The sequence below is a fragment of the Diadema antillarum genome, unplaced genomic scaffold, assembly GCF_040938485.1.
Source record: "Diadema antillarum isolate AM-2024a unplaced genomic scaffold, OU_Dant_1.0 seq00000028_RagTag, whole genome shotgun sequence".
In the NCBI taxonomy this organism is placed as follows: Eukaryota; Metazoa; Echinodermata; class Echinoidea; order Diadematoida; family Diadematidae; genus Diadema; species Diadema antillarum.
The window spans coordinates 380,001-397,500 of NW_027271144.1; positions in this window are offsets into that span (position 1 = coordinate 380,001).

Consider the following 17,500-nt stretch of genomic DNA (forward strand, 5'->3'; position numbering starts at 1 on the left):
TGCAACGTTGCACCGAAACAAAATGACTCGGATAGTTTCGTGTAGTTTACGGAACCTTACGAATGCCACCGAGGGTGCGAGATGACTCTTCGGCTTCATCTCGACCTCTTGGGTCGTGAAAACAAGATGGCGAGATATGATCTATAAAAATCCCTTCATCTTGACCTTTCGCGTCCGAAAAGGTAGGATAGAAGGCGTCACGTGCGATTTTGCTTTCTCATCTTCTCTGGTCCAAATAGCAAGAATACGAGATCTTGTATAGTCACGTCTTGCCGCCCCACCTTCTGGGACTTGAAAACTCTCAAGAAGGCCAGAAATCAGGGAGCTTTAGATTTGCGGTGCGGACTCATAGACAAGGATTGCGTTGGTCGTTTCTCTCTCTCCCTGCGTCGTGTTGCGAAGTAGCCTTAGACCGAATACGCAGGGACACAATGACGCCCCCATACGATCGGGGTGCACTTAATTAGCTCTCTGCATCGTGAATTGAGCGGACGCATAAGTAGCCCAGAACCAAGCAAATTTGCGCATGTCTGCGCATGCGCAGAACATTTTCCCCCCTCTGAACGTCCGCGTCACGAAAAGCTCCCTCCTATCTCCCCTTCTCTTTGGCACTTATAAGCTTTTCTATGATATAATGGAAGTCTGCGTGCTTTTGAAGAACAGAAATATGGGTGTATTTCAGCTCACGTGTTTGGCAGAGTCTGCCAGTGTAATCGGATGTACAGGTGCAGATGAAACCCTGTTCGTCGCTCTGGAAGCACGTTCCACCGTTCTGACAGATAACATTCACACATTGTGCCGGTACTACATGGTTGCGAAAAAAGGGAAGAAAGAAAGAAAAATCAACTGGGCGAAAACGAACCTAAGAAAAGCTACACTATGCAGATATGATGATTTATCAATCCTTACCAAAGCTTTGCATTGGGAAATCAGCATACCAATACAATGGATGCTGCTGGGGAAGACAGTCATCGCAGTGTTGGTGACGACATATCGCAGTGTTGGTGACGACATGCCACAGTTAGTAAATGACTGGCTATAATATCATTGGTTCCCTAAGAATAGTCATAATGTTAATGAAATTGATTTAGCTACTGTTACTACATCCTTCTCTCAAAAAACACCTTCTTTTTTTTTTACATCCTTACCTCGAATGAAAGTACTGAAATCAATTACAGCTGTAATATGAAATCAAATAACATTTTCTTTTAAAGCGAAGGGATATTCATAAAAAACGCAAAAGGATCTAACACCCTCAATGAACCCACAGTGTAGCGTCCTCTGTCATTATTTTAACTCTTACCTTCAACGACACACGTTGAGCCTGAAAACCCACTCGGACAGTCACAATTGATGACCCCACTGACCACAGAGCATGTGCCTCCATTTTGACACGATGTTGAGGTGCATACCGATGTGGGCACTATGGGACGAACGTGTGTTACAAAAAAATGGTCAATTGTCAAAAGTTAAATGCCACAGCCAGCAAGATGAAATCTTAAATGTTAGAGGATAGGGCGATTGTTCTATGTAAGGTTACATTAATAATGGATTAATGATAATTTTCGGTGGATATGTTGGAGATTTATTTATTTATTTATTTATTTATTTATTCAGTTTTCTGTTAGCAGAGATGTGCTGTCGGGGGTAAGACCGTCAGAATCAGAAAAGCCAGTAATGAAAGTAGTATACAGTGTACAAAAAAATCAGAAAATTGCTGGAAAAAAAAAGATACACGTGAAGTATAAGAGGGCAACGTACAGAGTATCCCAGAATGAAAACTCAGAGGGGAAATTAATGCTACACTGTTATCAAAGACAGTACATTCCAAATCTTACTCAGGTACTGGCGTAGAGACGGATTTAAATGAAACATCCTGTTAAAATATTTTGTCTTTTCAATTAAATTCAAGTTATTTCCAACATCATACTTGTTAGAATGAACGGCATCCATGCTGAAGCAGGCAATTGCGCCATGACTTGCACGTTGACTTTCATTTATTCATAATAGTATACCCTCATTATCACTTAGTATATGGCAAAAAGAATATCTAAGATAGTGTGCCATTTATTTTACTAATGTACTCAAGTTTTCTATTTTTTCTCTTATAGTTACTTGAATGTGCCCACAAAACACACACACACACACACACACACACACACACACACACACACACACACTTCAAAACCAAGTTTCTACCAGTGCCATGATTGAGGGTCCCATATCGTACAAGCTTTGCTTCTTAGTGGGACCCTCTATTTCCGTCCCCATCCTTAGTTAACTTGTATTATGCGCTTTATGCGCTTTATGTATATATTAACAAAGATAATTGCGTGTTTTTTTCATCTGCAACTCATTTTCATATGTACGTTCTTAAATCACATTCTGCAATTATTACAAATATCCTGTACATATTGATCATATATAATTTCTCTGTTTATTTGATGGAAGTGAAAATAAATTTGAATCTTTGAATCTTTGAATCTCATTATCTGTCAATCACTGGTAAAGTACTGATTATGATTATCAAAAGACATTGATGTGCACCTTATCTATAAAGACCGAACATAACTTACATGTTTCTCTGCAGTGTCTTTTTTGAACGTATGAGTAACTTGTGTGCAAATATTCATTTGCATTACTGGTATAATGAAAACAGAAATTAATGTACAAAATATAGTTGGAAAAAGTATGTACGTGTGTGTGTCTGCGTCTCTGTGCATATGTGTCTTGTTTGTTTGTTTCTTTTTTAATAGAAATGATAACGAGGACGTGGTCTTGGTGCCGCCTTTCTTGCTCACCTTGAGTCTCGCACAGGGTTCCCGCAAAGCCCGGTTCGCACGAACAGGTGAATCCTCCGTTATTCAGGTTGAAGCACGATCCGCCATTCAAACATCTGTTGATATCACATCCTAGGACTGGCAGTCAATAAATGATTTATTACAACATGTTCATTCGCTTGAATAAATTAATGATAAAATCTGTGCCCGTCGTTATGATAAGATAATTCCTTATCATTTCGTTTCGTTGTTATATTCTCAGTTTCAACACAATAATACAAATCTAAAAAATATATATATTTTGTATACATGATTTGAAATATGACAATCACATATTATTCTAAAATGATAATAGACACTAAGATACACACTTGTGTGTATGTGTGTGTGTTTGTGCGCGCACACACACACATACACATACACACGCACACGCACACACACACAGACACACACACACATGATTATACGAAGGCGTACATAATTCAATGTGAAGCATTCTTATTTAAATTCATGAAATTCTTCCGTCGAGATGTTTTCATTGCAACTGATTGAAAAATTGCCCTACATTGACGTCGATGTCAATGTAGGGCAATTTGTCAATCAGTTGAGGTGATTTTTTTTTCTTTTTTTTATAAATTAAAGGTGCATTACCCTCGGTCTGGCAGATGGACCCTGTGTATCCGGCGGCGCACTGGCAGCGGAGGAAGTTGCCCGCAGAGTCGGGGATACACGCTCCCTGGTTCAGGCACGGATTGGTTGTGCACGTTGTAACTGGAATTAACACTATAGGGAAGAGAGAACTGTTCCAGTTGGTTTTCATTCGAAGACAAGCTTTCATTGTGTAGATCTTTAATACATACATCGAATATTCAATGGGTATCAAACCACAAGCTGATGCACAAATGAAAACAATGAAATATCTATGCCTGGATACCTACGCACAACATTACCGAAATGCTGACCACAGTGGCGGATCGGGGGGGGGGGGGGCGTTATCGGGCACACCCCCTTCAATCTCTTTTCTTCTTCTTTTTTGATAGAAGAAATGGGGAGCGTGCCCCATTCCTTTATTTTTTTTTTTCAAATAAAGGTATGCATGAAATCGCACGATGACCAACCAAATATAATTTCCCTAAACCTATACCGTGAAGGCGGGGTGCTGCTGCTGTTTTGCTTGCTTGCTTATCAGCTGATGAAACCCACAAGTTGCACCAGAAATTTGCACCCCCTTCTCAGAATTCCTGGATCCGCCCCTGGATCACAAGAGCCGAAGTGCCAACCACCCATTATAGTTGTCACTCCAGTTCATAACCCTGTTTTACTCTCTCTCTCTTTCTCCCATCAATCTGCATCCATCTTCAAAAAAAAAAAGGGGGGGGGGGAAGAGCCAGTAATAATGTTACCTATTCAAAAAATCAGGATGGATCTTGGGTTGTTTCTGTTCACTCGTGAGGGGGAAAATGAAAATATTTAATAGCGTGTTATACGTGAACACTATAACCATTTCCAGTGTTGTGGGTAATTGTAGGTAATCTGCAAGTTCCCCTATCTTCATGATTTTAGGTAAGTTACCATTGGAGTTGCCTGCGATGCTGAATCCTATAGGTTCTCTGAAATGATTCCGTTTCATCACGGATGAACCGATTCCTACATTTAATGACAGTGTTGCAGAATTATTCATTATTGATTGGGGATAAAGGATTTTTTTAGAAAAAAATTGGCACTGACCTTTAAAGGGAATGGCTAGTAACTGATCAGTGGGAATCAATGGGAATGCTGGGGGATGATTGTTGCAATTCTTGTGGGGTTCATTTACATGTAAGAGTACATTATATATCTCTTGTTGTGTGAAAATTATTTGCTTCAAAACGGTCTCATATTCAAGTAATGTGTAGTTCAATGCCCTGTCACTGTTCTGGCATGCTAACCTGGAAACATTAAACTGCACATTACTTGAATATGAGACCATTCTGAAGCAAATAATTTTCGAACAACAATGTACTCTCAAATGAATCCCACAAGGATTGGAACAATCATCCCCTAACATTCCCACTGATTCCGACTGATCAGTTACTAGCCATCCCCTTTAAAAGCAGTTTTTTTATAATATCAACATTATTTTCAGACAAATAATTTTATAGTACCATTTTTTCACAATATACATTTATTTCACAGGCATGCTGAATTCATCGCTCTTTCGCAAAGGCAACCACGATAGACGCGTCTTCAAAATCAAGAACAAAAACAACCAAAAACAGGTGGGGGAGGGTGATGCAGTATGCCTGAATATCCCACGAAGCATCAAACCCTAAAGCCAGCTATAAAATGATTCTCTTACCCGGGGTCTCACACGAAGCTCCGGTGAAATCGCCCGGACACTGGCACTGGTAGCCACCGACAGCGTTTGACGAACACACACCGTCGTTTTGGCACGGGTGACTGGCGCACGCATCTCCTGTGTGATACCAAGTAATGTTCGGCAAATTAAACGACTATATCGATGTATGCCTATAGTTCTTTATGTTGATAAAGCCTTCTCTTTCCCGAAACTACTACAGAAAACAAAGACAAAAACCAAAAATCAAGTCGTTGCTCGAGGAAACTGTTATTTGTTCAATAGTTCAATAGTCTATTTATTTCCGTCATCAAAAAAAAAGAAAAAAAGAAAAAGGGAACATGATCCAAAGAGGTACAAGTTTTCGATTTGTCTTGCATTTTTCTGATAAGGGCATATTTTTTTAAACACAATAGTATATGCACGAATGACGTTACAAAAAAAAATAAACAATGCACTTTGTTATGGTAACAAAAATAGTAAATAATCATGACGATGAAAAACAGTGTTCCACTACAAAGCCAATCTTGTAAGACATGGAACACTGGAACAAAACAACGACAGCACCAATTTGTTATACCAATAAAACATATTCATAGTAAATTCTTCTATTTGCTGATACGTTCCGTGGTGAAAAAACAAAAAAACAAAAACAAAAAGAAACACGAATGGGAAGCTGATAGTTTTTAAAATACTGTCCTCTTGTCAGAGCTCCTTGCAAAATGACTGCAGACTTTCGAAAAGTTTCAGAATTTAGGCCCGGGAAAGCAACTGAAACAATCTTCTTGCTTTCACTTAATTTATGAGGAAATCTAATGCATCGTGGACTTAGTGGGACTTAGTGGGACACGTTTCATTATTATTCATCATGATGTAATTAGAAGTGTATCCGTTATGTTACGAAAGTTATGAAACAAAGCTTCGGCTTTCTTCATGTTGCGTCCACTTTTAACTTTTACTTTGTAGCCATGTATATAGGTAACATGATTTCGGTGTTTCTCCGGTGGAGCCCTTAGTGCAAAGTTTACTCGAGAGATTGTTAGTATAGTGATTCTATGCTTTCAACAAGTATCGTAATTTGTTTGTTATACAATAGTTGTCACTTGCGATTATGCTTGTGTGTGTTATGTGTGTGTATTGTGTGTGTGTGTGTGTTGTTGTTGTTGTTATTGTTGTTGTTGTTGTTGTTGTTGGTGGTGGTGGTGTTGTCATTGTGCTGTAATTTTTTTTTTCTTCCGGTCCTCTCTGTCCTGTTGTGATTTATTTTCAACTTTACTTTGTAATCAAGAATGTCTGAAAGTGTTTCCCGTCGCTTGCAGGAGTTATCAACGGCTAACAAACTTTCTTTTTTTTTCAGAACATACATATGGACACAAGTTTGGTTTGAAAACTATATGTTCGTCGGCCTTACGCCAAAAGGCCCGGAACACTGTATAAGATCTATGAGTTAAAGGCCTTTTGGCATAAAGCCGACGTGTTTACAAGCTTTCGTTGATTATCTCTAATTTTCATCTTAGAGCCAGCTAATGTGTACCGAAGATTATTTGTAGTATTTTTATATCATGTATTGTGGAATAAAAATGCAAAATGGAAAGAAATTATATTGACTTGCCAACTTTTCACATTTTTTTTTATACATTGCTGTCCCGTTTTACATTCCTACATGTTACAAGACTTCTGAGTGAGTGACAGAACATACACATACACATATTCAGATATGACAGAATGGATAATAGACATTGCTAGTATATATACATATATATATATATATATATATATATATATATATATACGTAAGTAGAGTGTGAACTGCAATATGGCTGTTGCTGACGAGGCTTCGGCCGAAACAGACTGTCCAGCTAAGTCACTAATAAAGCAACGCCTTCCATCCTACTATATATTGTACTATATATATATATATATATATATATATATATATATATATAGATATATATATGTATATATATATATATAGACAAAATGAGAGAGAGAGAGAGAGAGAGAGCTACTTATAGTTAGTTAGATAATGCTACGTTTCCAAACGATTTCACCCTTTCTTTCAATAAAACCGATTTGACACAGGACACTAGGAAGCCCCTTGTCAGCTGTGTGCAGCAAAACAAAACAAAAACAAATCAAAACACAAAGCAAAGCAAAGCAAAACGGAACAATTAATACGGGTGATATCTCACCTATCTGGCAGAGATTCCCAGAGTACAGCAGCGGGCAGTCGCACTGAATACCATTTACGGTGGGATTGGGCATACACTGACCGTTGTTCTGACATGGGCGAGAGTCACATGGCGCATCTACAGAGACAAAGACAAATATGGAGAGATAGACAGACAGACAGACAGACGGACAGAGAAACGGACAAACATGCCCAGTGATAACAGAATATTAGTCTGATGGACAAAGAGAAGACCGACGTAGATAAACTAGAGATTGACGGTGATATAAAAAGGCCTGTAGAGAGAGAGGAACCACTCCCATATAGGGTTGCTTTTAAAGGGATCATATAGTTTTGGTTGAGACCTGGGGGGCGTTTCATCAACGAGTTCGTCGGAGTTTTCACCGACAAATTTGCTATCAGCCAATCAGACGCAAGGATTTACACTGACAACTGTTAAAAGCTAATGAAATCCTTGGTCTGATTGGCTGATAGCAAATTTGTCGGTGAAAACTCCGACAAACTCGTTGATGAAACGCCCCCCAGATTTCAGGTTTCTTAAATATTTTGGAGAGAGGAGAAACCTCTTATGAAATATGAAAGAGCATGTAATTCCATGAGGAATTCAACGTTTATTTGATGAAAATTGGTTTTGAAATGGCTGAGATATCCAAAACAGAGCGATTCTGATTAAGTGTGGGACCCACATTATCTTTTATTAACATCGTTTTGTTTTTACTTTGTTTTTGGATGTTTCCGTCATTCCAAACCTGATTTTCATCAAATAAACTTTGAATTCCTCTTAAAATGGTATGCTCTGTACTATTTCATATCCTCAAAGTGTGTGTGGTTTTTTTTTTATTTGGTATCTCGCAAAAACTTAAAAGCCCAATTCTCATCTCCACCAGTACTGTACCATCCCTTGAATTTCATTTCATTCATTTCACTTTCTCTGTTACAGTTTTTTGTTTGTTTGTTTGTTTGTTTGTTTGTTTGTTTGTTTTGGTGTTTTTCCTGTGTGACACATATACTCGTATAATTACAATAATTACTAACTGAAACGCATGCTTGATTTGTTGCTCGTGGTGTTGGCAGCGTACACGCTAGTATTACACTGTAGGCTTTATGCTTTAGCCGCATGATAATCGTGCGATAAATCATTCTAATGTAGAACAAACTGGAACATAGGAAGTAGTACTTGGGAGAACAACAACCACAACAAAGTGCCAATCATATTACACATAAACCATACAAAAGAAAGATACACGTTGACAGATTCTAGCTAACTTGTCTGTAGGAGGATCGCTCAGACACGGTCCAGTAAATAAGTCTCTTGCTTTTCGGACCACAGGGCTCCATTTCATTAAAGATATTGGGACAGCAACCACTCTTGCTGGAATGGCAACTTCCTACAGCAACAGCCAATCAAGAAGCTGGTTTCTTGTCGTTACCATGACAACTGCCATTCCAGCAAGAGTTGCTGTCATATAATCTTTTTTTTTTTTTTTTTAAATGAAATGGGGCCCAGTACCCATCCCGGAAGATTTGGTGACAAGGTAAATTCGCACATGACAAGATTAAGAGCCTCTCACCAGGGAGATGGAAGAGCTCCCTGCTCTCATCATGACAAAAAAAAAAAAACAACAACAACAACAACAAACTCTTCGGAGAAGTGATCCATTCCCCAAAATAAGAAAGAAATAAATTAAATAAATAAATGAATATATATATAGTCCACTGGTTATAATCAAGACTGACATGCATAGTAGTCACCATCATGCCGTTTCACGTAAATGATCATCGTCTTAAATGAGCATATTCAAGATGAGCAATGGAAATCGTCTTGATTCTTTTTGTTTCTTCAAGAAGAAGGAGTAATAGTACGTGGAGCAAAGACAAAGCTGTTCAATTTCTCACAATTTTCGCAGTTCACGCCGTTGAAATCCTGCGGGCAAGCGCAGGCGTAAGTTCCCAGGTCCGTCGGGTTGCAGACTCCGCCGTAAAGACATGGATTCGAGTTGCAGGGGTTCACTGCCGGAAAAAAAAAAAAACACAACAGCAAAGCAAGTTACGACAGTATAGTGTGATACTTGAATTAACACAAGGGCAGTAAACACTGTTTAAAAACTAATCAGATACCGATAGACGCATACATAGGCCTACTCACAAAATAAAGCAGAAATAATTATGCATGTATAAATTTAAATTAAATTAAATTAAATGGTCTACATTAATATACTGGTCGGTGGTTGGTCATTAGGCTATTCCTAGAATAATGCAGCGAGGACTGAAATCCCTATACATGTATTGCGAGATACGATCGCTAAATATCGCTTTGCTAGTGGACGTCTGATTCAGCGGATTGGTGAAAAGGATTACACACACAAGAATCAGCCAATTGCGTAGATTTGGGGATTTGTTTTCTCTCTCTCCATTTAATAACTTTTAACTTTTTTTTTTTTAGCTTTGTAACTTTATTTTTTCATTTCCATCAAATAAACATGGGAAATTATATACAATGCATAAACAAAACAAGTTTGTAATTTCAAAAAAAAAATACATTAACAAAATACATGTGATGATGAGTAACAACATAATTGCATTTATAAGGTATATACATATGCATATTACACTGGTGGGAATGGAAATGGAGGGTCCCACTAAAAAGCCAAGCTTGTACGATATGGGACCCTCAGAAATACATGAAAACAAATAATGACTTCATGAAACTACAAACAAATATATGAAATAAAATCAAAGTACACAGCTTATCGGCAACATACGTTCTATGAACTTACTGATATTGCAATGACGTCCAACCCACACCTGTGTACATTCACAAGTGTAGTCGGTGTCCCCGACAGCAACACACGTGGCCCCATTTAGGCACGGACTATTTGTGCACGGTCTCGCTAAATGATGACGGAAGTAGAAGAACAGCAACGAAGAGAATGTGTGAGGGATATATGAAACGAAAATACTCATCTCCTTGTAAAATATGCAAATTTCATTCCTTAAACTCTTTTTTTTCTCTCTCTCTCTCTCTCTTTCTACAAATAGAATCGGTTGTGTAACAGCGTCAATTGTAATTTCCGTATGTAACTCCTTTTTTCGTTTTGGCAATTTTTCTAGCATCCATTGCAATGTTGTTGCTTTTTCTTTAAGGGATCTCTAAGTTTTCGGTCCGGATATGGCAAATACTTGATATCAATGTGAATATCATATATAAATATATATATGTATATGTATATATATATATATATATTTTTTTTTTTTGGGGGGGGGGCGGTCAATGGATGGCATCATTTTCGACAGGAAAACAGCTATCTTTCACATATCACAAACCCAAGTACAAACTATACACTGCTTTGTGACCTTAAAGACGGCAAAATATATACTTGTTGACTTCGGAATCATTGTGTTTGGCAGCACACTAAAAGTGTCAGCTGTAACATTTCATACGGCTCGTCAGCACATGGATTGAGAATACTTAACACGTTTAACCGAGGCAGAACTCAAAGCATTCTTTTCTGAAGACGAGAAACGAGTTAACTAATTTGTCCCTTCGAAAGGAAGTGTAAAAAATGTATACTGCTTGAGTTGAAAAAAACAAAAACCACACAGAATGAACGACGACATTCTACGGAGTTCAACCTCGAATTAAAAAAAAAGTTTACTGAGTGTCTCCCCCGATTCTCCGGATACCACGGCAATAAAGATAAGTGCCAACATTTCCATTCTCGTTCTCTTTTAGTGAAAACATAAATCTTGAATACTGCACGTTGTGGATGACCATAAAAAAGAGAAAGAACACTGTAAATAACAATTCCTAAAAATAGTGCCAGGCTGGTCAATAATACCTAAGTGACAGAAATCTCCGTAGTATAGAGCGGTACACATGCACGAGCTGAATTCTCCGGTATTCATATTGGAGAGGCACGTAGCGCCATTTTGGCAGACAGTAAACCCGCTGGCAGGGAAACAACCACCGGCTGCATAAGGTAGCAAAACAAAAATCGTACAAAAATAAGAAAAAAAATATATAATATGACGAACGATATGATACCATTGACTATTTTGTGTTGTAGAATATCCTACCTTGCTTGTTACTGTCTCCGTAACAGGAGCAAAAGATTAATTATGCAGCAGTTATAAAAAGAAACCATGCCTGATAATAATGACAAGTACATTTACATACTGTATTCGGATGCGATTTGAACCCAGTCTCCACGTAAACGCGGGAGGGATGGTAACATACACTTTCAACATAAATATATGCGATGCGGCCAAATCGAAAAACCACGATACTATCATTAATAATGAGAAACTGGAAAACTGAATGCTAGAAACTACTTCGCAGTGCTAGTCGACAACGTTGACTCAGTCAGTGGAAGTCAAAGCAATCAACGAGCAGGAATAGGAGCCTAGGTTGTATTTCACTGACATCTATACTGCACAAATCACAAAATTGATGATCAAAGTGTTGAGTAAATGCAACGGATGGGACAAATCTGCAATATTTACATCATAAAGTATAACTAGCACTCTCAATACATAGTTTGCTGTAAGTTGATTTTATTGCAACTGATTGACAAATTGTCCTACATCGACGTAAATAAGCACTGAATTGATCAGTGTCTTAGTAGTAGCCATGATAAAAATCATGGGCGTACATACTCGAGCCGTTTGAATCTACGACCTCCTGCTCGAGTATGTACGCCCATGATTTTTATCATGGCTACTACTAAGACGCTGATCAATTCAGTGCTTATTTACGTCGATGTAGGACAATTTGTCAATCAGTTGCAATGAAAACATCTCGACGGAAGAAAATCATGAATTTGAATAAGTTGATTTTACTTTTATTACTCGATAAGTAATCTGATATGACGTGCTTGATAAGAGGTACAATTTCATTGATTTGAACAAGCCTGGAGGTGCAGAGAAAGAGAAGAAACAGGAATATCTCCTTTGCACTCATGTTCCAAGAGGCCCTAGAAATTATGCGCTCTGTCTCAATTGCCTAGACAAAAGACAACATTTCGATTTGAGTATGCATCGTTCCTCAATCACAATAAACCTAGCGAGCACCAGTTACTACACCGCTTTCAGTATTTTGGCAGCAATGATTATGTGTGTAATAGGCAATAAGACTGAGAAACGCTGTAAAACAAGCAGAAACACGCTTTAGCCACTTTCTTTATCTGAAAGATTTCACATTCAAGTATACTGAATCTGGCGACTAAAGTTAAGCACAAAATTTGTAAATGATGGTAAATTGTTATTTTTCTATGCGGGACTTAAGTCCTAGGACTCCTATAAAGCTATTGATAACAAGAAGATTTAAGAAGAATTGAAAGGATTTGTTCCGTACCCTATTACTGAAAAGTTCCACACAGGATTTCAACATTTCCTCTGAAATACCGCCTAAAGTTGTTGAAATCAAGAACCTCTTTTTTTTTTTTTTTTTGGTTTCCATATCAAAGCTCGATAGCAGAACGGCTGGGAGCATGGTAAATCCAAAAAGCCAACGGAATGGTAAGCATTTGATAGTCATGCCATAGAACCTACTCATGGATTTGCACAACGTGGAAAGAAATTCCACTCCTTCTCCAACACCTCCGTGGTACAAGTTAGTGTCAATTCATTGTTTCAAGGAAGAGAGCTCTTACCAACGCCACAGTTATCGCCAACCCATTCGTCAACACAGGTACACTCGTAGCTCGGAGGAGCAGTGAACATGCACACACCGCTGTTGCGACAGGGGTTTGGGAGACAGGGGTTCACTGAAAATCAACGAAACATGGAAAATAATGAATTACTGATAAATAAATATAGATACTTAATTTGATGTCGTTGACAACCTGAGTATGACAGAACTAAAGTGGCAGGGAAAAAAGGTAAGATGTAAGAGAAACAAATTATTTGGAGGAAAGATTTGAGTTTGCCATTGAAGGAGCATATTAGAAATGACCATGAACAATTTTGTTTAAGGCAATGTATTCTGTGTTAACTATTCTCCCATCGGGTTGATAAAAGTTTTAGACTGTCAATGATGTTGCTCATAATGATGATGATGATGACGGTGATAATGATAATGATAATAACAATAACAACAGCAATACTACTACTACTACTACTACTACTACTACTACTAATAATAATAATAATAAAATGATGATGATAATAATAAGATAATAATGATAATAATAATACTTATTATTATTATTATTAATATCATCATTATCATTAAATATCCTTACATATTATTGTTATTATTTATCATTTTTACGATGATAATAGTAATAATCATATCAACATTTATTTTGATATATCACTGCTGACAACTCAACAATAATGGTAATTGCGTAAATACAGATATCAATAACGATTGTTTTGTAGCCATTAGCAAGCCATACCAGAAAAAGAAGGACCGTGTCAACAAACTGCAAGTCAGGGATCGACAGAAAGCCTTTAACGTTTGCAACAGTGAAGAGTGTGATAATTGTAAAAATTTTTATGCTGCAAAATGAAATCACATGGGGGTAATTAATTGATTTCCATCTGCTTTTGACAGACAGAAATTTATAACGAAATGTTCGAGTTAACGAAAGGATGGATTCATTTCATTTCGTGTTTTTTTTTATTTAGTTTGATTTCATTTCCAACAGAAAATGATCACAACATTTGAATACATATGATAACACAACAATAATAATGAAAAACAAACTATGAACAGTGTTACAAATTGTAAATTTCAAGACAAACACTGAAAAAAAATGTTGAAGGGGACTGCTAAAAAGCAGAACTTGTAGTTTGCAGTCCCCTCACGAATAATTTTATAGTTAAAACACTGATAAAGCAAGGCAAAAAAAAATATAGTAAGACAGAAAAGAAATACAAACATACAGATATGTAAACCAGTGTAAACAAACACCAGACAGCTCTCTTGTAAGAGAAAAAGTAAGTAGGGATTGTCATAAAAGCTTTGCCCCATTCATGGCAAAACAGATAATCCTCTAAGGGGATGGCTAGTAACTGATCACTGGGAATCGGTGGGAATACTGGGGGATGATTGTTCCAATCCCTGTGGGATTTATTTAAGAGTACATTATGATATTATATCTATTGTTGTGTGAAAATTATTTGCTTCACAATGGTCTCATATTCAAGTAATGTGCGGTTCAATGTTTCCAGGTTAGCATGCCTGTACAGTGACGGGGCGATCGTTAACGGCATGTACAGGCATGCTAACCTGGAAACATTGATCTGCACATTACTTGAATATGAGACCATTCTGAAACAAATAATTTTCACACAACAATAGATATATAATGTACTTTTAAATGAATCCCACAAGGATTGGAACAATCATCCTCCAGCATTCCTACTGATTCCCACTGATCAGTTACTAGCCACCCCCTTTAAGACAAATATCATCGCGGAGAAGGAGGAGGAGGGAAGAGGGAGTGCTGGGATGAGATGCAGTGACTTACAGTCCTGGCAATACTGGCCCACGCGTGTTTCTGGACAGTCGCAGCTATCAAAAGCGCCCGTTGCTGAGTTGACGTTGCATGTACCAACAATACATGGGCTAGGAAGGCATCCCTGAGCTACATTCATAGAAAGAAAACGTAAACAACAAAGAATAGAAAGAATAGAATGATTACGAAACAGCTTATTGCAGCGGCGTAAAGAGGAAATAAAGACAAGTTAAAAGTTTGTCCGAAAAGAAAGAGTAAAAGTATAACAAGCACACCAGTGAAAATGGGATCAAAGATCGAATTGAAAGGATAAGGAAGGTATGAAATTTCAAAGAATCGCTAATGATTTTGGTATAACAGTTCTTGAGCAGTTGGTATTGATATGTGAGTTTGTGAGCTGATGATGTTGATGTAATCACCTCACAATTTTCCATCGATAAAGTTGCGTGAATGGCAAAAAAAAAAAAAAAAATCTGGTCTGAAAGTATAAAACATGATAATTATCCAAATTCATGAAATTCTTCCGTCGAGGTGTTTTTTTATTGCAACTGATTGACAAATCGCACTACATCGACGTAAATAAGCACTGAATTGATCAGTGTCTTAGTGGTAGCCATGATAAAAAGTTATGGGCGTACATACTCGAGCAGGATTCGAACCTAAGACCTCCTGATCACCGGACAGGCGTCATCTCCACTATAGACCACCGAGCTTTCGCCCGACGGCAAGTGTTGATTCTAATCCTTTTAGCATGCAGCGGGTACTGCGTAATTATTCAAAATCATGAAGTTCTTCCGTCGAGGTGTTTTTCACTGCAACTGATTGACAAATTGCCCTATATCGACGTAAATAAGCACTGAATTGATCAGTGTTTTAGTGGTAGCCATGATAAAAAATCATGGGCGTACATACTCGAGCAGGATTCGCACCTACGACCTCCTGATCACCGGACAGGCGTCATCTCCACCACCGAGCTTTCGCCCGACAGCAATTGTTACTTCTAATCCTTATAGCATGCAGCGGGTACTGCGTAATTATTCAAATTCATAACACTTACGTTCGTCGCAAACATCTCCACCCCAGCTGTCTACGCACGTGCAGACCGGGCTTGCACCAGAGGTGGAGAGTACGTAATTGCAGGCACCGTTGTTTTGACATGGATTATTGGGTAAGCACGGGTTGTCTGCGGAAACGAAACGTAAAGATCGGGACAGCATTTCACATCTGTGTTGGCATTATCTCCCATACGAGGTACATACAACAGATTAGATTCTATTGTCCCTTTAAATCTTTCATAGAATCACACGATGACGAAAAAGACAGACCGACATTTTACCCTCTTAGATCATGACACAAACCCTCCATGATTTTTCTCATAAAGGGGCTATGCAGTGCAAATACACCTTGCCTCGTACTGATTTATGATACTCTCATGGCGAAACGAATAGTATAGTATTGGTTGAGGTGAGAATTCAGCTTGTATTTTTTTTTTGCGAGATAATTAGAAACCACTTTATGGAATGTTACAAACAAAGCACACAATTTTAAAAATTGGGTTTGAAATGGGTGAGATATCAAAAAACAAAGTAAAACAAAGCGGTCCTATCAGATGTTTTGGAAATTTCAGCCATTCAAAACCAATTTTCATCAAGTAAACTTTGAATTCCGTTTAGAAATAAGATAATATGTTCTTTCATATTTCGTAAGAGTTTGCCATTATCTAAAAAAGAAAATCACATTAAAAAGCGTCGGAAACTTCAAAGCCCATCTCAACCAAAGGTTCATTTGATGAAAATGGGTTTTGAACTGGGTGAGATATCAAAAAATGTAAAACGAAGAGGTCCTAATAGATGTTTTGGATATCTCAGCCATTTCAAAACCAAATTTATCAAGTAAACTTTGACTTCCTTTTAGAATTACAATAATATGTTATTTCATATTTCATAAGAGTTTGTCATTATCTTAAAAGAATCATTAAAAAACGTTGGAAACCTCAAACCTCATCTCAATCGAAACAGTACCATCCCTTTAATATGTGTCATTATTTTATGATAGTATTTATACTATTTTCCTAGGATTATTTGAATACGCCCCCCCCCAAAAAAAAAAAAAATCTTTCAAACAAAAATTGTGTCTGTGATATCATCTGTCACTCATTGTTAAAGTACCAACTGGAATGCACCTTTCCCTAGACTGAGCATAACTTGCATGTTTTCCTTCATTGCATTTTGTTAACCATTATTACTAACAAAGCACATTCATTTGTGTATTGTCTAATAGCTAACCATCCATTAAACGTTTATTTTGATGCAATGTTTTGTTTTGTTTTGTTTTGTTTTTGTGTTTTTATTGTTGTTGTTGTTGTTGTTGTTGTTGTTGTTGTTGTTGTTGTTGAAAAGGGTAGAAAGTTATTCATTAATCAGCCTGCCTTGCCTACATGACCTACGCGTCACTTACCGAATTCGCAATCATTGCCGAGCTGAGTTTCCGGGCATGCGCACACGTATGTGAGAGTTGCTGCAATGTCGGTACAGGTGCCACCGTTGCACGGGTTGTCTTGGCATGGCAATCCTTAGCAGAAGGTAAAACAGTATGATACCAGCGTGCACACTCTTTTATTTCTGCTGCGATTTAAGACTATTATTATAGGACCTCACTATCTTTATTATAGGACGTCACTATCTCAACATTATATCTCATGCACATTTCTTCCCTTAGCGATGGTCTTCAC